The sequence below is a fragment of the Echinops telfairi genome, unplaced genomic scaffold, assembly GCF_000313985.2.
Source record: "Echinops telfairi isolate 266 unplaced genomic scaffold, ASM31398v2 ScPeMD7_1713;HRSCAF=2227, whole genome shotgun sequence".
Classification (NCBI taxonomy): Eukaryota; Metazoa; Chordata; class Mammalia; order Afrosoricida; family Tenrecidae; genus Echinops; species Echinops telfairi.
This window is the reverse complement of record NW_022105611.1, coordinates 10,583,435-10,606,175: the sequence shown is the minus strand read 5'-3', so window position 1 is coordinate 10,606,175 and position 22,741 is coordinate 10,583,435. Positions and strand designations below refer to the sequence as shown.

At 41.1% G+C, this 22,741-nt stretch overlaps 1 protein-coding gene across 2 annotated transcripts in view; it reads right to left on the bottom strand.

Moving 5' to 3' along the window:
* Positions 1-22,741, bottom strand: part of RAB30 (RAB30, member RAS oncogene family) — a 109,101-nt gene that overhangs the window by 77,603 nt on the left and 8,757 nt on the right. The window contains exon 1 of one of the 2 annotated variants that reach the window (XM_045293126.1): positions 12,504-12,526. The exons of the other annotated variant lie outside the window; for it this stretch is intronic. The gene's annotated coding sequence lies outside the window, so the exon portion shown is untranslated. Of the gene's footprint in view, positions 1-12,503; positions 12,527-22,741 lie in introns of those variants that run through there. 2 annotated transcript variants of the gene reach the window in all.

The window sequence follows — 22,741 nt, the reverse complement described above, 5'->3', positions numbered from 1 at the left end:
GCTTTGTCTTCAGCGGTTGTTGGAGGTGCCTTTTCCAATGTGAACTGTTAAGAAGTATGAGGTGATTTAAAGAGGTTTTCAGAAATGCTTTGTCCTGTTTAGCCATTAACAGCTATCTACAGAAATAACTGCAGGCTAATACTTCAGATTGATCGTTGTTTACTATTTTAATAGTATGCAATCATTTAAAGATTAAGCTTGGTACAGCCAGACTCAGCAGAACTGACCATGTCACCCACAATGGGGGGCCCTGTTAAGGACTTCCTCTATGTATTCCTTTGTCTGATGCTCCACACACTACCCTGAACCCACTTACCCCAACTGTAAGGCCGTGGCCCAAGGATCCTGTCATATTTCTACTTGAACCCTCAAAGCCCAATAGCCAGGTGTTTCATAACAGCAGGATGGAAAAGGGGGAGAGGAGAAAAGAGAGACTAAGAATGAGGGCTAGTAGGCATTAAGAGGCAAGAGGCTGGATCTATCTTACATGTGTGTTATTATCTGGTCTATAAATATATTTTTGAATTAATGAATGGACTAAAGAAACAAAATGAACAGTGGCACAGATGCATGAAAGAATAGCTTTATTTTTCAGTAATAAAGCCAACCTTTCAGCAGGTCTTAAAACATTTTTTCTTACATTTGACAGCTTGGAAATTAGGATACATTTTATAATGGATGGCGTCTTAGTACTGTGTCGTAGCGTATTTGGAAACTTTTTTTTTTCTTTCTCAGCAGTCCAAAATAATGCTACCTATTAAAAGTGATGATGTTGGAACTTCAATAAAATATAATAATTTGAAAAAAATATATAATAGTTTGATATGGCTGTGGTAAGAAAAGTTGGAAAGATGACTGTAAAATTGCATTGAATTTTGTACAAGCATAGAAACAACAAGAACAAAAGAAACTGGCCCTTCTTAGTGGGTGGCAACTGGGATGATTATTTGTCTTGAATTATTCCCCCTTCTCTAAAAGTGGCCCAAACAGAAGTCCCAGCCGTCACACCTATGCTCAATGACCCTGCTGTGTGCACTGCTGACGAACAAGAAGAGGCCATGCGATCTATACTTGGCCAATCCTTACTCCTTGATGTTTTTTTAACTTGCCACTAAGGTCGATGTTTCTCTAACAATAGGAAGAATGAATTTTAGAGCTGAGAAGCAATCAGTGGTGATGTTCCCAGCCCTGTAAAGAGAAGCAAAGGCAGGAGAAAGAATGTGGACAGTATTTGAGTCCTTGTGTGCATCACACTTGCTATATGCTCATCAAACCCAATTTCGTTTTCTTCCTGAACAAAGACATATTTTCCAGTCTCCTTTACCATTAAGGGAGGCTGTGAACTAAGCTCTAACCAACAGGATGGGGTCAAAAGTGATATAAGCACTTCTAGATAATCTAGCTCCCACATGAGATACTGTAGTTTCCTTTTTCCCATATGCAGATGAAAAAGAAGAGGCTCCAAGAACCTAGAATAGAATGGAGCCACAAGATAGAATCCCAGGTGTCTGGAACCCAGCCTAACCAGGAGGAATTATATTGACCTAGTATGAGAATAAGAAATAAAATTGGTTCGTCAGACCACCAAAATTTGGACTTCTTGGAGTAATTCCCTGGTCTAATGCCACTTGTCTGTCAAGCTGCCATATTGTGTTGGCTTATATGTTGCTGTGATGCTGGAAGCTATATCACCGATATTTCAAATTCCAGGAGGGTCACTTAAAGTGAATAGGTTTCGGCAGAGTTTCTGGAATAATAACAGACTATGAAGAAGGAACAGGATGTTCACTTGGGAGGAAGTAGCTGCTGGAAACCTTATGGCTAGCATGGATACACTGTCAGATACGGAGGGTCTAATGAAGAGAGGCAGAACAGTGCCAGAGATGATGCCAGAAGATGACTCTCTCGGGTCAGATGTCCCTCAAAATATGACTGCGTAAGAGCTGCCTTCTCAAAATAAGTCAGTCAAAATGTCAGAAATTGAGTTAAGCCAGTGGAAAGAAAGCCTTCAGGACCTTCATTTGCTGATGGGTATGACTCAAAATAAGAATAAAGTCTTCTAAAAATTAGGACGTGGAATGTACGAAGAACAAATCTAGGTAAATTGGAAATCGTCAAAAGTGAAATGGATGGGGTCTTCCGGGAACCCAGGCCAGGTGCTGTAGAGTACTGGGACACTGAAGTCTGCATCTTCGGGGCACACAGCATGTTCCAGAAGTTGCACTGGTGAGACCCCATATGGGAACCCCACTGGGTGAACTGGATGCTACCTCAGACACACTTGTAACCTAAAGACTTAAGCTGGAAAACACATGGTGTCTGCAGAAGCAGAAGACAGCTGTACCAAGAGCGATGGACAAACAAGATCTTGCTACATCAACACCCTGTATGCAGTATTAAGAGATATATTATTCCGGCAATCCTGTAATGACCATTCTGTTGTATTTTGTTTATGCTAGGGTTATATTAGTTATATTGTTTATATTAGGGTATGTCTCAGAGGTGTGCCACCATTGGGGGGTCACCATCTTGAAGCTGTGTTATTTGTTTTGCTGTTCTTGGTAAATGGAACTTAGGAACATTGAGCCTACAGGGAAAGAAAACATCACTAGGGTTTGTGGGGAGGGGCGATATAGAGGGGTGAAGGAGATGATGTCAAGAAGCCCAGAAAGGAAAAGTATGTTTGGAGATTGATTATGGAAGCAACTGTACAATTATGTTAGACATGACTGAACTATGGAATGGTATGACATGCATTAATTCCCAAATCACAGCAAATTAAAAACAAACACACACACAAATTATAGATCCAGGAATGATTTCTGGGCTTGCACTAAAGCCTAGCTCCAACATAATAAAAATTAGTACTTACATTATGGCCCTGCTCAGTACTCACCTTCATGAAATGATCACTGAAGATACGGGTGCTACAGCAAAATGTGGTGAGGAAAGTAGACGGTGCCCAGCTATCAACCAAATAGTGCCTGGGATCTTAAAGGTTTTTTTCAAACAAGCATGGAAGAAGCACACCAGCTTGTGTGAGCCAAAGATGACAACTACAAAATTCTAATATGTTGAAGACAAAAGTATCAGAGCTAAAATTATGAACATCCAATTTGTGGAAGGCAGTGGGAACCCAAATCCATCTGCAGAGTATCTAAGATCGAGCACTGGCAGATAACGCTCCAGCCAAGAGCAAGAGTCCAAGCAACCTTACTACCAGGCAGAGAGCATTGTAATCTTGATTATGCTAGACTGAACACAGTACTTGGCCAGTTTACCTCCCTAAAGACACAATCTGAAATTGTTCTGGGTGTAAGTATCTCTTAGTTGTTCCATGACAAAATTCCTTCACTGGCTTGTTGAATGCTCATGGGGTCTTCTCCCTCTCATGCATTGTTTCTATATTTGTCTTTATATTAATATGATCTTATCTTTACCACTTTATTGTAATTTGTTTTTCATTGTTTTCTGTTGGGTTTCCCAGCGGTGAAGTACAGGAGGAGTGGCTATATGATGATAATAACTGATACAAGGTGTTTTGGAGGATGCAGGGGTGGGGGGTGGACAACAGGGAGGGAGTGGATAATGAGGGTGAAAGAGGGGAAGGAGCACTAGAACTGATTGTGATTGCACTACTCATAATGAAGGCTATTTAACCATGGGCGGGCGGGGGGGAAGAGTGCTGTAAGAGAGATGTGGTGGTGACTGTACAATTCACCTTGATATGATGGATTGACTGAACTGCTCAATTGTTGATATTTACATTTGTGTGCCCATAAAACTGCTGGGGGGGAAAATGAAATGGAACCCATAAAGATCAATATCCTAAGCTTTAGTGAGCTGAAATGGTCTGGTTTGGGCTGTTTTGAATCAGAAAATCGTATGATTCACTATGCTGGAAATGACACAATCAAGAGGAATGGTGTTGCAGTCCTTGTCAAGGATCTCTCAAGATGTATCTTGAAGTACAATGCTTTTTGTGATAGGAGTATATCTATCTGAATTTAAAAAAAATCCAATCAATACAACTATTATTCAAATTTATGCACCAACCACTAATTTATTGATGAATAAATTGAAGAATTCTACCAACATCTTCAGTCTGAAATTTATCAAACATGTGATCAAGATTCATTGATAAGTATTGGCAATAATGGAAACTCAATATCAGCAGCTAAAACTTTGCATAGGGATGACTGTGTAACAGACCACCTATTGCTCATATGTAAGTTCATGTTGAAGCTGAAGAAAATTAAAATAAGTCCATGAGAGACAAAATAAGACCTTGAGTATATCCCACCTAAATTTCTAACACATCTCAACAACAGATTTGCCACATTGAACACTAATGACAAGAAGGCCTGAAGAGCTATGTGACAGCATTAAGAGCATCATTGGTGAAGAATCCAAAAGTTCATTAGAAAGACAGAAAGGAAGGATAAGATTAAAGTGGATGTCAGCAGAGACTCTGAAACTTGCTCATAATTGTAAAGGTATCATGTGAACAAGACCCAATCGTGCTGAAGGGAGAAGTTCAAGCTGCACTGAAAGGATTAGCCAAAAACAAGGCTCCAGGAATTGATGGAATACCAATCGAAATGGTTCAACAAGCTGATAAAGCACTGGAAGCACTCACTTGACTATGCCAGGAAATTTGGAAGGCAGCTACTTGGCTAATAGACCAGAAGAGATCCATATTTGCACCCATTCCAAAGAAAGGTGAGCCAACAGGATGCTCAAATTCTAGAAAAATATCATTGATACGACATGCAAATAAAATTTTGCTGAAGATCATCCAACTATGGTAACAGCAGTACACTGACAGGGATGCCAGAGGTTCAGGCTGGATTCAAACGAGGATGCAAAACAAGGTATATCAATTGCTGATGCCAGGTGAAACCTGGCTGGAAGCAGCGAATACCTCATGTTTTATTCAATATGCAAATGAATTCAACTATTATGGATCACAACAAATTATGGATAGCCTTGAGAAGATTGTGAATTCCAGAACATTTCACTGGGCTCATATCAAAACTGTACATAGATCGAAAGGCAATTGTGAAAACTGAATAAGGTGAGAGGATACAACCCAGAAATTCTAAACCTGAGTCTACACCATGCAGTATTCTCTTGTTCTGCTTGCATGCTGCACTTTTACATTTGTATGCGGAGCAAATAATAGAGAAGGCAGATCACAGGAAGAAGGATGTGGTCATCAGGATTGGAGGAAGGCTTGCTAACAATCTGCAATGTGCAGATGACACAACCTTGCCTTAAACTCATAAGCTATTTACAATAAGAAACACTCCTCTGTTCTCATTTCACTCTCAGAAATAGTTATGAAATTATAACAACCCTCACTCAGGATTTAACTACTAAGATAGTCCTCAATCATCCACAAGCCTAGCAAGCAAAACTCACTTCATTTATCACATGCAGTCATCTCAACTGCTCTGGAATTTATTGGGACATGGATCCACATGCACTTCCAGAATTTAAGTAATTGCTCTGGGGAAAATACTTCTGGATACAGAGATTTCCAAAAGTGAATATTCAAGAATCACCAAAGCTTCTGGAAGGATTTACAAGACTGTAGATGAGCCGAGTATAGCAATAAACAGGAGAATGCCACGAATGTGCCTTTGGTCAGTCAGGCTTGCCAGTAACTGAAGGTCAGTGACGACAGAGGATGCATCCTGCTCATTTTCCAGAAATATCTCTCAGGGAGCCAAATTTGGTCTACAGTGATAAACACTAACGTCTGTAATACATTCCATATTTTTGTTATAAAGCATGTTTACATTATATGTTGAATTATGTGACCTTTGCAACCACAGTATGCAGCTAATATTATCATCATTCTTTCATTTATAGCTAAGCAAACTGGCTAAGAGACGTCAAGTGCTCTCAGACATCAAGTGCTCTCAAGCCTACGCTTGAGCTCCAATTTCCTCATCCCAGGTCTTCTATTTCCCATTGCACTGTCACCCAAACTATGGAAGACAAGGGCAGAAAAACAGACCAAGCTGAAGGAAATTTTTCTCCACTGCCATAACGCATCAGGCCCCTTGGGAGGTTAGTTTTCTACATTCCATCCCGTCTACCGGGAGGTCTTGAGAGTTAAGGAGCCCAAGGCCAGGGATCGGGACTGCTGTTATGTCCATGTGGAAGAAACTGAGATTCTAGGCCACTCAGAACCAAGCGGAAGGTCTCTCCAGACTCCAAAAACAAAATCTGGGGCCAATTCATTGGGAGTTACCTTCGTTGGGGAGAAAAGAGTGAGAATCACCCAAATAAACTTAGCGAGCTCCAAGCAGCATCTTCTCAGAGATTTTTATGAGCCACCAGTAAGAAATGTACCACTTGTGCCTTCTCACCTAGAAAGGAGATGGTGCTGGGGCCAGGTTGAGGCTGGAGGACAGAATGGTCCCTGGGGAAGGTCTCCAGAAACTGAACGGAAGGCATGCTATGGCCCCTTTATCCTGTCCAGTTTCCTGCCCCGGGACCCTGCTGCGGCTGCTGTCCCTTCCCATGCTTCGTCTTTGTCGCCCAGGGTGCTCACCACCCTGTTTCTAAAACTGTGTTTTGAGTCTTCAACCACTCCAGCCACTTGAAACACCAATGTTTTATGCTTAGTTATAATAAAATATGCACTTAAAATTAAAGGTTGAAATCGGAAAAAAAAAAAAAAAAGTAGAAGAAGAAGAAATGTACCACCAAGCCAAACACTCTACACTTGAGAAAGATGGTAAAAGAACAAGTGTCAGTAAGAGTCCTTTACCCTCGGGAGTGGCTCGTCTCTGACCTCAAAAGGGACAGGGAAAATTACACAAACTGTCCTTCAGGAGGTCAGATCATTTGCCTATCTTTACTTCCCAGGACTCCAAGAAGGAAAGGAGGCCCTTAGACAAAACACAGTGCTTTCAAAAATAGAAAATCTAGGACCCTGAAGAGGATAGGGTCATAAAATGGGGCTTTTTTTTTTTTCATGCTCACAAGCCTGGACTTGAACCACAGCTCAGTCTCTTATGAACTTTCACAAACTCTTAAGAGTCACGGTGTCCATATCTCTAAGAACACTTGCCTTATAGGAGGGTGGGATGCATAAAATAAGATTATGAATGTAAAGGGCAGAAGATAAGGCCTGATGCATAGAAGGTGCTCAACAGATTCTAATTCCTAACTTCTCCCCCCCATCCCCACCTCAATTCTTTCATCAGTCCTTAATATAAATTGATAGACTCACTGATCTTATCTAATATCTTGGACATTTCACTGGCCTCTGTGAAATATAAGTATCTAGAACTTTAGTTGTAAATATCCAAGTAACTCTGGGCTCTTAGGCCTCTTAACTACTTGACAGCATGCTTCCCAAAGCCCTTCCCCCTCCCTCCTTTAAAAAGAAATTATCACCTGGCTTCTCATTAACTTTAACATCTTTCTCCTGTCTGAAAGAGAATTCAAACCTTACAGATGTTTGGTATATAACTGTGATTAATTGTTGAATTTGACTAACATTTTCACAAGCCTTAGAATTATAAGGCGTTATAAATTAACCCAAAACCAAACTCACTGCATCAAGTCGATTCTGATTCATAGGAACCCGAAAACCTTACAAAATTTAATAAATATGTGGTAGATTTATGACCCTAGGGACAATAGGAAGGATAAGGTTCTTTTGCTCTTCTTCATTATCTCCCTGGTCTTTGGGGTCATTTCCTCTTGACATCTTCTTATCCAAGACTAGGTCACGCCCACCTCACTCCCCAGGCTTCACGAGTCCCTGTACACACCACTACCAGAGTTTTATAACCCTGCTCTACTATTATTGAATTTTTTTGTGCCTCTTTTTCTGACTAACCTGCAATATCCCTCCAGGCAAAAAAAAAAAAAGTAGTGTCTGCCAGGTTCAATTGCCAGTACCCACACAGCACAGTGCCTGGAGTATAACAGACACAAAATTAATGTCTGTTTGGTGAATGAATGAATGAATGAATGAATGAATGAAGACAGCTTTCAGATTTGGGAAAAACTTTCAAAATACTCTAGTCTTGTTCAAGGCCTTTTTTCACAGAAAGGAAGCTGAACCTCAGAGATGTAAGATGACTCAGCTCACTCGCTGCCATTGAGCCAATTCTGACTTACAGTAACACGGTGGACAGAGTACCACTGCCCCTTCGGGTTGCTGAAGCTATAAAGCTTCATGGAAGCAGAAAGCCTCATCCTGCTCCAGGAGAGCTGCTGATGGGTTCTAACTGCTGATCTTGTAGTTAACAGTCCAACTCTAAGCCACCACATAAGCCACCAAAGGCTCCTAAGGCACCTTTAATCATGTCGGGGAAATGACAAGGTAGTAGTAGTTACATGACATCTTAGACATTCAGTGGCAGTCAGAGTAGCTTAGTGGACACAACTTGGTATGTGCAGGTGAAGTCTTGCTTCACTTAACAGTCATGTGACTTTGGGCACAATACTTCATCTCTCTGAGTCACAGTACTGTATCTGTTCGTTGAGGCTATTAATAACTGCAGAGTTGTTGGGGAATATTAAACCTGCCAACATACATAAAGTGTTCAGCATAGCATCCAGCACCATGTGCTAAACAAATGTTTACTGAATGAATCATGAATGAGTCCCTGCCCCACATACCACAGACCCAGGAACCTGGTTTAGACTTGGCATTTTATTCTCTACCCACAGGGAAGGTGAGTAGGACCATCTATAATTACAGGAACAGGCACTGAGAGCAGTGCTCTTTACTAGGATTGGATTTTAAAGCCACACCAAGTAGTCTGTATAACTTTGCTCACTGTTTACCTTCAGCTGGATTACCCTTCCTACCTTTCTACCTGAGAAGCCCTAGTCAGGTATACTGATTATCTGTTGGCCTGAGATCCGAATGGTCCGCAGTTCAAAACCACCAGCAGCTTCTCTGGAGAAAGACTGGGCTTTCTAAGCTGGTAAAGAGTTTCAGACCCAAAATCCCACTGGAAGTCGCGATGCATCAGCAGTAACTCAACGGCAGTGAGTTTGTTTTTGAGACCTTCTATATTGTCACACAAATCGTTCCCGTCTCCCACGGTCCATCCAGATTCACCCTATCTAGGGCAACATCTCTAATCCCTGTGACGTGGAAACAATCACCATCCAGTAAATGTCATCAGCCTGTTCTTGTGGCTCTGACCAATTTCTACCATGAAGCCCAGGCACAGATCTGTCTGCTCCCTCCTACACGAGTATGAACGACTTACTGACCAAGTCGAGGTCTCAGTCCTCTCTATAGTTCTTCAGGTGTGTGACACATGACAGACATCAATAAATACCTAGCAAATAAATAAGACCGGACCAAGCTCCAAAGATAGTTAAAGTGTAACCATCCTCCACACGAAACCACAAAATGGCAGGCTGACACGGCTGAAAAAGCTCAGGCTCTGTCTGCAGTGAGACAGTTCTGATTCCTGGGCCTGGGGCCTTATTAGTCATATGATCTTAGACATGTTACTCAAGCCTGCAGAGTTTCGGTTTCCTCAGGAGTTGGATTTCTTTTTTTCTTTTTTTTTTTGCAACAATTGAATGATAGAACATGAAAAACAGGACAGTGACTGCCCATCATGAGCACAATCAAATGATGTTTGCCAATAGAGTCATTATAAAGTTATACAATAAAGGCAACTGATTGCACAGACAAACGTGCCCTTTAGCTTCCTGCCCGTGATAACTTGACACAGAAAGAGTGGGCAGAAACTCGAGGCAAACAACTTATGGTTGACAACATCTAAACACCACAGTCCCGCAGCACAAACAATGAATCTCGGCTGGTGTCGCGGGCTTTGCAATCTCGTGCCATGGAGTTGCAGCTCCAGAAGACAGACATTTGGCCACATCGCAGGGACAGCGGTACGTGCCGAGCTAGAGAGATTTTCACTCCACGAAGCAGCCTATCCAAATCTCATACATGAGGATTGTTTGGGGGTGTTTTTAGGTTTCTTTGCTTATTTGTTTTCAGTTCCTAAGAGAACGTTCTTTTTAGTTTAACCATTCATGTTTTGAGGCTTTTAGCAAAAAAAGAAAGAAATCTTTCATTATTATTTCAGACCCAGTATTTATTTGTCTTGTCTCAAAGTGAAATTTAGCTCCTTACCCCTAGTTCCTATAAGACAGGAACTCTTTTGGAAGTTGCTGCCTGAATTTTCCAGTCCAGAAACATTCTTGGCTCTTAGAAAGTAGAGCCAAGAACGTACCCACTTGAAGGATATACCCATTCTTATATACACCATTCTTCTGGTGTTGTTTGTTTCATTTTTAATTGTTTTCCTATCAAAACAATTAACATTTAACATGGCTAATTAAAATGGCTCTCTGACAATAAATTGGAGACCTACATGTGTGGGTTGGGGAGATAGAAAGGAAGAAAAGAGCATGTAAGAAGAAGTCCAAACCCTAGTACTAAAAAAAGATAAAACTCTAGTACTGGCCCAAATATGGCTAACGGAAAAGTAACCACAACTCCTAGCTCTGCTAGGATAACCTGCCTTGTAACCCACACTGTGGCAGAGATGACTTTGTAAGTGGACAACTAAGTGTGACTTGATGTTTATGCCTCTGCAAGACTTTGCAATTAAATGAATTTATAAATAAAGAGGAAAATTCCTCGTTTCAGACTACATATCCCAATTTAGAACAATATGGTCACCATATGCCGCATGTCAATTTTAATTAAGATCCCAAATAATGGCAAAGAGCCCACTGTCTGCCTTCCCCCACCTAGGATTCTCACATGAACTTCAAGGCCAGCTACATGACATTCATCATGCTATGTTATTGATCTCTATCATACACACACAGCCTCATTTAATCCTCATGAAAACCCTATCCTGTAAGTATTGGCATCTCCCATAACTCTCTCTTTTTACCTTTCACTGTGAGTTAAGTTTAAACTTAGAAAAGAGCTGCAAGAATATTACTAAAAATTCATATACACCCTTTGCCCAGACTTCCCAAATATTATTTTACCACAGTTTCTTTATCATCCGCTGTGCATAGATATCACTTTATGTCTAAATATTCAGTATTTCTAATCAAAGTCAGGATAGTACTCTTGATGTGATACTATTATCTAATCTTAACTCTGACTCAAATTTTCCCAATTGACTAAAATGATGTCATTTTAGTAAGGCAAAAGGAAAAATTCTTTCTCTGGTCCAAGATCCAATTCAGGGCCATACACTGCTTTTGTTGGTGGTTTTCGCTGCTGTCCAATGGGCCCTACTGGCATTATCTGGAATTCCAATGTGAGAACATCATGGCCACAAAACCAGACCCTCTGCCTTTGCGTCCATTCTGACCCACCTAGACCCTCTAGGACAGAGATTAAGTAGGCCCAGAGGTTCCCCAAACTGTAAGTCCTAATGGAAGCAGACTTTGTGACATCTTTCCCAAAGAAGAGCTGGCACATTCAAAGTGCTGACTTTTTGGTTAACAGCCAAGCACTTCAACCACGCAGCCACTAGGGCTCTATCATGGCTACAGAATGCTCATGATTTCTCCGGTCTTAACAGCTAAACAGTCCCAACGATTCTGTCTCTAAAGCTGCTTCTAAAAAGTATGAAATCCTGAAACCTACACTTTACATTGAAATCTCCAACCTTCTGGGCAACGAAACAGAGATAACAGGAAAGGAAATGTCAGTTGATGCAAAGCCAAAATTGGCAAGTCAAAACAGCAAGGCTGGCTCATATCCCAAGAACCAGAGGTCCGAGTGTTAGGTAGCCAGAATAGGGGTTAAGGGGGGTTGTCTCCCCAATGCCTGCAAAAGGCCACAACAGAAGGGTTGGAAAGAAATTTGGAAGGATCCAAACTGAGCATGCTCAGACACAAGCCCCCTAGGCCTAGGTGGGAGGTCCACCTGGATGCACAGACCAGGCCCAGACACAGGACATTACCAGGTGGACTTAAACACAGCCAGTGAGGTCAGCCAATACCTCAACCACACCCCCCAGCTGGAGGAGATAAAGACCTGCCACAGGGGGCCGAGGCCTCTCTTGCCGCTCCCTTTGGCTCCTCTCATTCAGGTGTGCTCTTGCTTTATCAGACCGTCCATATGGATGCAGTCACACCCTCAAGGTAACGGACTGGCTTTCAGCCTACTGGCTACTCCTAATAAATGGAGGGTGATTCCATTAAACGTGAAATAGCAGTCAGTGTAATCTCTGTCAAACCATTGAATTCTAACAGGCAAATTGGCATATAGTATGAACCACTACATGTGATATACTTACTCGTGTGGGAAACAACTGGGAAGAGTGTGTATGTGGACAAACTCTCAATATTCGTAAATGAAGGAGTCTGAGAGGCCAGGGTTCCCATGGAGGGAACCTTCATATTTGTGAGCTGGAGATGCGTCCCACTCACATTCTCTAAGTAAAATTCATTCCCCATAATGTTGTCCCCCATAATAATGCCAAATTTAAGATGCTGTTTACAAATACACAGTCACTTACCGTACTCTCAAAGGTCAACTGTTTAAAGGTGGTCTGCCATCAAAGGCAATCAGACCTTTTGTCTGTCCCACCCTAAATGGGGCCCACTCCTTCTGACCAGGATAAAGGATTGTCCCCCTGGAAAAGAACCAAAGACACCTGAGGTCAGGCCACCTCAGGGATGACCAAGGTCAGGCTGCCATCTTGACTCTAGAGCCCTCCCAGCTCGGCACATATGTGCCTTCCTGTCACATGCATGCCTCCAGTACCACCCTTCCTATTGCATGTACACCCTAGCTCGTCCCCCTCCTGTTACATGTATGCCTCTTGCACAACCCCTTCCTGTTAGGTATGTACTTACTGTGGCTTGCTTGCCCGAGATTATATAAGTCTGTGAATCAATAAAGTACCCTCTCATTCTGCTTCCTGTCATCATGGAGAGGTGAGCCCTTGCACGCTTTATCTTGTCTGAGGTCTCTTTAATTTACCCCTCAATTACACAACCACCCCTTGGGCCCACTCGGTTGTGGGGAGACTGCCCCCCCCCCCCCCCCGCCACTAGGATGATTATAATATAAAAGATGGAAAGTGTTGAAGATCATTGAGAGAAATGAGATTCCTCATACATTGCTGATGGGAATATAAATGGCATGACTCCTACGGAAAACATTTTGCAGCTTCTCACATGGTTAAACATAGTATTACCACTTTACCCAACAATTCCACTTCTCCACATATACCAGAATAAATGAGAACATGTGTCTACACACAAAACTTGCATGCTAATGTTCACAGTAGCATTATTCACAATGGCCAAAAGCAGAACCAACTCAAACATATATTAACCGATGAATGGGTACATAAAATGTGATATATGTCTATATATACCATATATATACGTAAAGTGAAGTCCCTGCATGGTGCTAACAGTGAGCACATTTGGCAGCTAACCAAAGGTTTGAGGCCAACCAGAGGTTCCTCAGAAGAAAACGCTAGGAATCTAAAACACTAGTGAGTGAAAAGCTTATGGAGCACAGGTCTACTCTGAAAGGCACCCAGTCACCATGAGTTGTTATCAGTGATATGCCAACTACGGTTTCACTTACATACATACAATAAAATACCATTGGGCAATAAAAAGGAATGAAGTACACCTATTCCTCACTTATTAACTATTTTGTTATCCAATAGTTCACATGTATAACGACTGAAAAATCTACTACCTGAATACTTTGTGCATTAATGATACAAGTGTGGCAGGGACGAAGCAAGAGAAGCAGTGGCTGTGAAGGGAGAGTTTATGTGTCAACTTAGCTGGCTCGTGATTCTCTGTGGCTTTACAGTTACATGCCGGTATAATTTGGCAGTTATAAACCGGTGTAATTTGGCAGTTATAAGCCGGTATAATTTGGCAGTTACATACTGGTGTGATTTGGCAGTTATAAGCCGGTGTAATTTGGCAGTTACATACCGGTGTAATTTGGAAGTTATATAATGATGTAGTCATCCTACAGTTTGTGATCTGATGTGGTATTCCTCCATTTTCTCATAACACCAATTTTCACAAAACCACCTGTCCCAGGAACCTGAACATATTTATATATGAAGAATGGGTGTGCTGATGCATAGGATGACATGGATACTCCTTGAAAGCACCATGCTATCACAGAAGGCCACACATATTGTATGATTCTCACACATGCAATATCCTAGCTAGGCAAATCTTCAGAGAGTAGATGAGTGTTTGCCTGGGGCTGCGTAAGAGGAGAGGAGAAGAAAGTGAGCGAAAGGAGATGGTGAGAGGGAGGGGTACAGGTTTCTTTCGGGGGTGATGGAAGTGTTTTAAAATTGGTTTGGGTAACGACAAACAGCTCTGTGTGCATGCTAAAAGCAACTGAATGTATAATTTAAATTGGTAAATTGTGTGCTATGTGAGTTGTATTTCAATAAAGCTGGTTTGGTTGTTGTTTTTTAAGAGTGTGCTATCACAAAGTGAACCTTGAGAAATCTCACTCCACCCACACACCCACTACCTATTCTTACCACCCTCCACCAGTAGTCACTTTTATTAATCGGTTTTTATATTTCCAGGACCTTTTTGCACCAATTCAAATACATTTCCTTCTCCTCCTTCCCACCCAATCCCCTGACACATCGCCCCCTTCTTTCACAAAACATACATTTCTGCACCTTCTTTCACTTACTCTATCCCGGAAATCTTTCCATAAAGATTTAAAGAATTCCTGATTTCCATAAAGATTTAAAGAATCTTTAAATTAAAAAATTCCTGATTTCTTGTTTGTAGTTTCATGGTTTTCAGCTGTATCACTTACCTAATTATTCAACCATTCTTTACTGATGCAAACCTAGGGCTGTTTCCAATCATTTGCTATTAGCAACAATGATGCAATGATTATGCTCTTTTTAAATCAGTTTCAGTGGGAAAAAGTCTGTCCCTGGACAGGTTGGAGGCAGTATGGAATAGCAGGAACCACTAATCTGGTATAGTCAGGACATCCTGGCATCTTTTTTAAAAAATCAATCCAAATCCAGTCCTGGAGTTGATTTCAACTCCTCGTTGCCACATAGAGCAACGTGCAGCAGTCCATAGGTTTCCCAGCACCCAGCCACGTCTTTCTCCAGCACAGTGGCTGGTGGGTTCAGCTACTACCTTCTGAGTCAACAGCCCAGCGCTTAACCACTGAGCTCCTGCCCTGGCAACTCTGCTAACTAGTAACCCTGGAAAGCTATTTTTATTTTCTGAGCCTTCATTTCTCACACGGAAAATGGGCAAAATCCCACGTGCTTTTAGGTTTGCTTTTCAGGTTAACCACCAGCCACCCCGCAGGAGAAAAGACGGGGCTTTCTCCTCCCATAAAGAGTTACAGTCTCGGCAACTCACAAGATGCACCTTGACCTTGTCCTCTAGGGTTGCTCTGGGCCAGCACTGTCTCGATGGCAGTGAGTTTTTGTATCTGTCAGGTTAAAAGAAAATAAAGACAGGCTCCTCCTGACCAAATCTGGAGCTGAAGTATGCAAACGTATGGTGCTGGTAAGGAATACCAAATATTGGGAATAATGAAAAATCCATAAAGCTAATAAAGGGGAAAGGACAGAATAAGCAAAAACGAATCTAGCATAACAACACTATAAGCAAATATAGAAGGGAAGAGAGAATTAGAAAATCATATTTTTACTACCACCAACTGACTTAGGCCCGGATTGTTAATAGATGTCAAAAAAACATTAGATGAAAGCTGTTGAGGGGCAGGATATTCAAACAATCTCAGAGTATCAATCCACAGATAATTCTATTAACTACAAAGGGAAGCGGGTTGCTTTACAACAAAGAGACCTGGTGGCTGCCACCTGTGGTAGTTACATAATCCGGTGTCAATTTGGGACTTGAGAGGATTACGAGTGAAGGGGTGGAGTCTGCTTTGTCAGTCAAGATATAACCAATGAGGCCTCTGTGGGGGCATGGCCTTCTCCTGAGAAGACACTTCTCTCTCTGCTCACTCCCTTGGAGACACGCTACTGACAAGACACATGGCGCTACACCCTGGGAGCTGGAGCAGCCACATGGGCCTACGCTGATGCCACCAGAACTCTGGAACCGAAGAACCCACGTAGAGTCCCCTGCCAGTGCTGAGATGCTTACAACACCCCTGGAACCAAAAGACTTCCAACCCACTGGCCTGTGATCTTGAATTAGGCGTCATTGCATGTGTTTCGTGAGTCTGAAGAGGACCTTATAGTTTGGGATTGGACAAACGGGCTAATATCGAATTTATGGACTTGATCTGGACCGGGCTGGGATGTTTTCTCAGTATTCAATTGCTCGTGTACATAAACCTTTCTTATACATATATGAGTGCGTAGGAATTTGTTTCTATAGTCTACCCAGAGTAACACACCACCAAAGAACCAGCCCTCACATCACCGGTGAGTTACAAAAGGGCGTGTCTCCCGTGGTACAAAGGAAGGGCACACCCATCACCTACAGGGAATTTTTTTTAATTTAGATTTTTTTTTTTTACTGTGGTATGCAGTTATATAGCAAAACATTTTGCCAGTCCAACATTTTTACAAGTACAATTCAGTTACATCACATTTATCATGTTGTATAACTATAATGTACTGCTTTTATGTTTGTGTGTGTAATTCTTACCACAAATGTTTAACCTGAATTGAATAATGAGAAAACAATGAAACAAATCTAATATATAGTCTACACAACTGACATGGAATCTTAAAAATTTGCACTGTCATAAAAGGCACATACAATAAAAGGAAGCTGTATTGTGATGCATTAAAAGAAAATATAAAGAGACACAACTACCTTGAGTAAATACTGGCTCAAAAAATTTTAATAAAAAATTTAAAAGTTATAAAATTATTAGAACTTGGGAATTCTGAAAAAAATTTTATTTCAGGGTAATGGTGTTGAGGTTATGTGGGAAATTGTCCTTGTTCTTGAGAGATGCAGGCTCGGGTACTTAGAGAAAGAAAGTTGTGATGTCTGCAACCCATTTTCAAATAGTTTGGCAAAAAAGCACAGTATGTGTGTGTGTACTCAGAATGCAAATGAACCTAGATGAAAGTGTATAAGGTGTGAATTCACAGTTGCAATTTTTCAACAGTTTTGCTATTTTTCAAATTAGACTGGTAGAAAATACAAAACATGTAAGTCATCAGTAGGTACTACATGGTTCACAGGTATATAGAAAATGTATTTCCCTATTCCTAGATTTACAGTAGCTAGCAGGATCTATGTAAAAGTAGATGCCCCAGCCTTGCCTTCATGAAACTGGCACTTTCATTCAGACGGTAAAACCAAAGCTAGAAGCAACTGGAGAAGCAGTGTGGTTTGTATTTCAGAAAACCTACCTGGGTCTAAATCTGGCTCTACGACATTTTTGTTGTTGTTGTTAAATAATTGAAAAAGAAAAAAACAAAAACCATTTATCCTTACAAAGAACGGTTTTCTGATATATAAGTAAAAACTAAGCTAAAACCTACCACCTAAAATTGAGATAATAAGACAACATACTCAACACACCTTTGTTGAACATCTTTCACTGAAGACCTCACTGAAAGAGACCCTACCCTTCGAATCAAAGGGAGAGGAGAGCTCCTGGAGGACTCCATCTTTGTTTCCCTGTCAGAATGCCCCGCAGGGGACCTGGAACATAGTTTATGTTCACAAAGCACTGATTGAAGAAGTAACAATAAGACATTGTGAAATGGAATGCTTAAAAAAATACTTTCAAGTTACAAAGGGAATGTTATTATGGGCTTGTGCAGCCAAGGGCAGCAGCACTTTAATAAGCCCCTCATATGGAGCCCTGGTGGCATAGTATGTTATGGGGGAGGCTGCTAGCCTCAGGGTCTTCGGTTTGAATCCACCTGTGACTGGCAGGGAGGGAGACGAGGCTTTCAGCTCCTGTAAAGATCCAGACTCTGAGTGTCAGAAACCCACAGGAACCGTTCTACTCTGTCCTTTAAGTTGGAATCTACTTGAAGGTTAAGTTTGGTTTGATTCTTTTTATTCGTCTGTGGAAGTTTTGATCCTCGCAATAACTTCTATTTTATAGATGAAGAAACTGAAGCTGGAAAAGATAAATTGCCTATAGTTTCACATAGCTCACGTCGCAGTTTTCTCCACTGAGGCACAAAGAGCAAATAAACTCGTGACTCCTGGGTCTCCCAATCTCTTCCTCGGGAACTTTGCCTGGGAAGAAAGTTACTGACGGTAACTCCTAAACTTACACCTGCTCTCAACAGAAAAATGAGAAAAAGCTGCCCGAGACACATGGCATCTATTAAAATCCAGAAAGATGAATAGCAAGGGTTTTTAATCACCTGCTTCCGCTATCTAAAAGTGGGAGCTGTCAGCTACTCAAATTCCCCTTTCCCAAAAGTAGCTGAACAGAAGAGGTGGTTTTTATCTTAAGGTTGATGAGGTCCACATTTTAGTGAAGTTAACGGTAACTTAAAAGTACAACTTTTCTGCAGAAGTTTTTTGGGGAAACTCTTGGCTGCTTCATTGTTTCAGTTCACTTTTTAAACGCTATGGACTATGGGAGCAGAGCTCATGTACTTGCTTCTATTTTCCAGGCATTTCCTTATGCTTTACCATCAACCTGTATAATATGTAGTCACCAAAACAGCCAGCAAGAGCTCTGTGATTCTGGTTTTGCTCACTTTCTGTCCACTCTCCACAACTCCCCTCTCGGGAAGAAAACTGGACCAAGCAGATTAATGCTGACTCCCAAACCAAACCAAAATTCACTGCCATGCAGTTGATGCCAACTCATAGAGATCCTATAGGACAGGGGAAAAGGGTAGGCTTGCCCCTGTGAGCTTCCAAGATGGTAGCAGAGTAGAAAGCTTCATCTTTCTCCCATGGAGTGGCTGATGGTTTCAAACTGCTGACCCTGCAGTTAGCAGCCCACGAAGTCACCATTATGCCACCAGGGATCCTCCAAGGCCTGCAGAAGAGGCACTCTTCCACATTGTTGACATGAATTTAAACAAGAGGCAATTAAAGGGAAACTGGTCATCCCTTTGGATCCAGCATTTCCACCCCTATAAGTCTATCCTAGAGAAACATTCCTACAGCTCGTCCCAATAGGCTGCATTCACAAACCATCACTGCAGAATAGTTTCCAATGGCCATGAAAATGAGTAAGTTAGAGCAATATGTGAAAACATGCGCAAATGCTCAAAATATATTAAGTAAAAGATGGCAAGCTACGGAACGTGTATAGGAATGATATTGTTAGTAGATGTAGAGGAAAAGAATGTGACAGGAAACTCAGTCGATCATCTTTGTGGAGTGGAATTCAGGAGCAGTTCAAGGCCCACAGTGGCGTGGTGGATTCCACTTTGGGCTGCTCACGGCCAGGTCAGTAGTTTGAATCCACCCACTTCTCTGTGGGAGAAAAATGAAGCTTTCTGCTCCTGCAGAGATTTACAACCTTAGCCATCCAAGGGGCAGCTTCCCTCCATCCTGGGGTCATCCTAAGTTGCAATCAGCTTAATGGCAGTGAGTTGGCTTTCTGGAAGTCATATCAAAGATAAGGTGACCAGATGTCTCGCTTTTGGCGGGACAGTCCCGATTTTTAACAATTTTTCCCCGCATCCCACGGCGTTTTAAAAAAGTCCCGATTTTTGGAAAGAATGCACGACAAGCTAGGGTATACGGTTTTCAGCTGCCGTGTGGCTATTTCGCCAGGATATGAGTTTTATCAGTGGTGTCCCGCTTTTGTCCCGCTTTACCAATGTTAAAATCTGGCCACCTTAAGCAAAAATAGAGTGACAGCTGTAGATGTTTTCATTCTCATACAATGATAGGATTGTGCTTAGAAAAAAGCACAGACGATCGTTTACAATATACCTCAAAAGTAGTATTCCAGCTCATAGACTGGTTTAATACCTAAAAAGATCAAGAAAAGCATTGCCATCTGTAACAGTCACTGATGCCTTCCAATTCTGCGGCAACCTTCCTTAAGAGCACATTCAGGAATAGCAACTGACACCATGGATGGGCCATTTTTACAACAAGGAAATTTACCATTGTTACCTATTAGCTACTATGCCCTTTCCATTAAATTTTCACATTTTTTAAAAGTCAACGCTCACATGTCGCCTGTGGTTGGCACAGCTCTAGTTCAGCTCTCACTGACTGCCGTGGGGCCAGTGCTGGCACACAGCAACCCAAAGGACAGGGCAGAACTGCCCCCGTGAATTCCCAAGGTTCCTCCGAGTTTCCATCAGTCTGCTTTAATTTCTGTTTTGTCTGTCTGTCTTAACACTGACCATTTTGAAGCTCACAAAACCAGCTGTTTTCATTATGCCCCACAGTCTGAATTGGCCTGATTGTTTCCTCGTGATTGGATACAATCAAGTTCACTGTTTCAAATGAGAATGTATATTGATGTCGCCTGCTGCCCATTACATAAGACTGTCTTGTTATACGCTGTTATCTTTTCCTTCATTTTGTCAGAGTACGAAGCAAGTATTGCTTAGTAAATATGTTAAAATAATATATTTATGTAAAATTTTACAAACAGCTATCCTCAGCTGCTCTTTGACAAAGACACTAAATCCATTTAATGAAAAATAAATGGTGCTGGGAAGACTGAATTTCCACATGAAGAAAAATGAAATTGGATCCAGGCCTCATACCATACAAAAAGAAAAAATTCTACATAGATTAAGGACCTAATTATGCAAGCTACAACTGTAAATCATTTAAATTAAAAGCAGGGGCAACACTGACAAACCTAGCTTTCAACCATGGATTACTTAATAAAAGCGCATATAGCAAGTGATAAAACAAATAGAAGAAATAAAAGGGACCTGATTGTACAACTCTTCTTAATATGATTGAACTAATGAATTACATGCCAATAAAATCATTTTTTGTTTTTAAACTTTATCAAAACAATGAAAAAGCAACCTACTAATTGGGAAATTATCTTCAGAAACTATATAAGTATATCTGACAAACTGCTGAACACACACACATAAAACTTTGAAAACTTAACAACAAAAAGACAACCCAGTTATAAAGCGAGCAAAGCACTTGAATAGACATTTTACCAAAGAGGATATTGCAATGACTATGAAGCACACGACATGATACTCAGTGTTATTAGTCATCTAAATCAATTGCTATTGACCCAGAGTGACCCTTTAGGACAGTACAGACCTACCTGTTTAGGTTTCCAAGAGTGTAAATATTTAGAAGAGCAGAAAACCTCAACTTTCTCTTGTGGAGCTGCTGGAGGATTCAAACTGCTGATCTTGAGGTTAACAGCCCAACACAGAACCTACTATGAAATCAGGGCTCACTCATTAAGCCACCAGAGCAGTGGTTCTCAACCTGTGGGTCGCGACCCCTTTGGGGGTGGAATGACCCTTTCACAGGGCTTGCCCGATTCATAACAGTAGCAAAATTACAGTTATGAAGTAGCAACGAAAATAATTTTATGGTTGGGGGGGTCACCACCACTTGAGGAACTGTATTAACAGGGCGTGGCATTAGGAAGGTTGAGAACCACTGCACCAGAGTGACACAAACCGACATCACAATGAGACACTATTTCACTCTTCCTAGGGTTTTTTTGGTGTTAAATGTCTTTTTTTTTTTTTAATGTCCTTTAGTTTATAATTTGAAATGAGAAAAGACACTTTTAAAATATCTAACTTTAGAAAAATAACTATTGTCAACAGCACCTCTCACCCCATTTTACTTTGCATTTTGTCATCTTCTTCTCGGTAAAATTCCAAAGCCTGAGTACTGATTTAGGTAACTTTATAGAATTAGAATGATTTTGAGAAAGTGACTTAAGAAAAGGAAGTTCAACCCTAAAATGAACTACATCTGAAATATTTCTGAATTTCCCCTAAAAGTCATCTGAAGGTATCTTACATTGCCTTTTTCCAATGTGTTGAGATTTCCTGCTTTTGAATGGACCCTTGATGACTTATTTAGCTCACTTGAACCACAAACCACTCACTCACTGGCTTGGAGTCATAGGGCAGGGTAGAACTGTCCCTAGTGTAGAAAGCCCCATCATTCTCCGGAGGAGCAGCTGCTAGTTTTTGAACTGCCAACCTTGTGGATCACAGCCCAATGGTAACCATCGAACCATCCACAGGGCCCCAAATTTATGCAAGGAATTCTATCAGGTGCCTGAGAAGATAACTTGGGGAGAGAGCTCTTTCTCACCTTCATAGTACAGGCCCCAAACCAAAACCAAACTCATTGCTATCTAGTGGATGCTGAGGCCAACTCCCAGTGATCAAGTCAGAGCTCCCCAATCACTTTGTGGACCCACCCCCAGGAAGAAGGAATGTTCCAGAGACTGTGCACCACTAGCAATGGAATTAATTGTTTAGGCATATAATTAATTGTTTATGTTTGTTTTCCTGCTCTAAACAAATTCTTCCAAAGCAGACACTATTTTATTAAGTGTTATATCTTTATCATAGTATTTACTATATAGCTGGAGGGTGGGTATACATTTGTGGAATAAATACATGCACTTTTAAAAAACAAAGTCATGATTTTAGTGATTTACTTTTCAATACGTGTACATCCTTTTTTTTTTTTAGGAGAAATATCTATTCATTACACAGATATAATACTAACAATTTCTTTATCTTTTATAAATTCAAAGCTAAATTTTTAAAATAATACATTATTTGCATTTTTTTTTAACATTTTATTAGGGGCTCATACAACT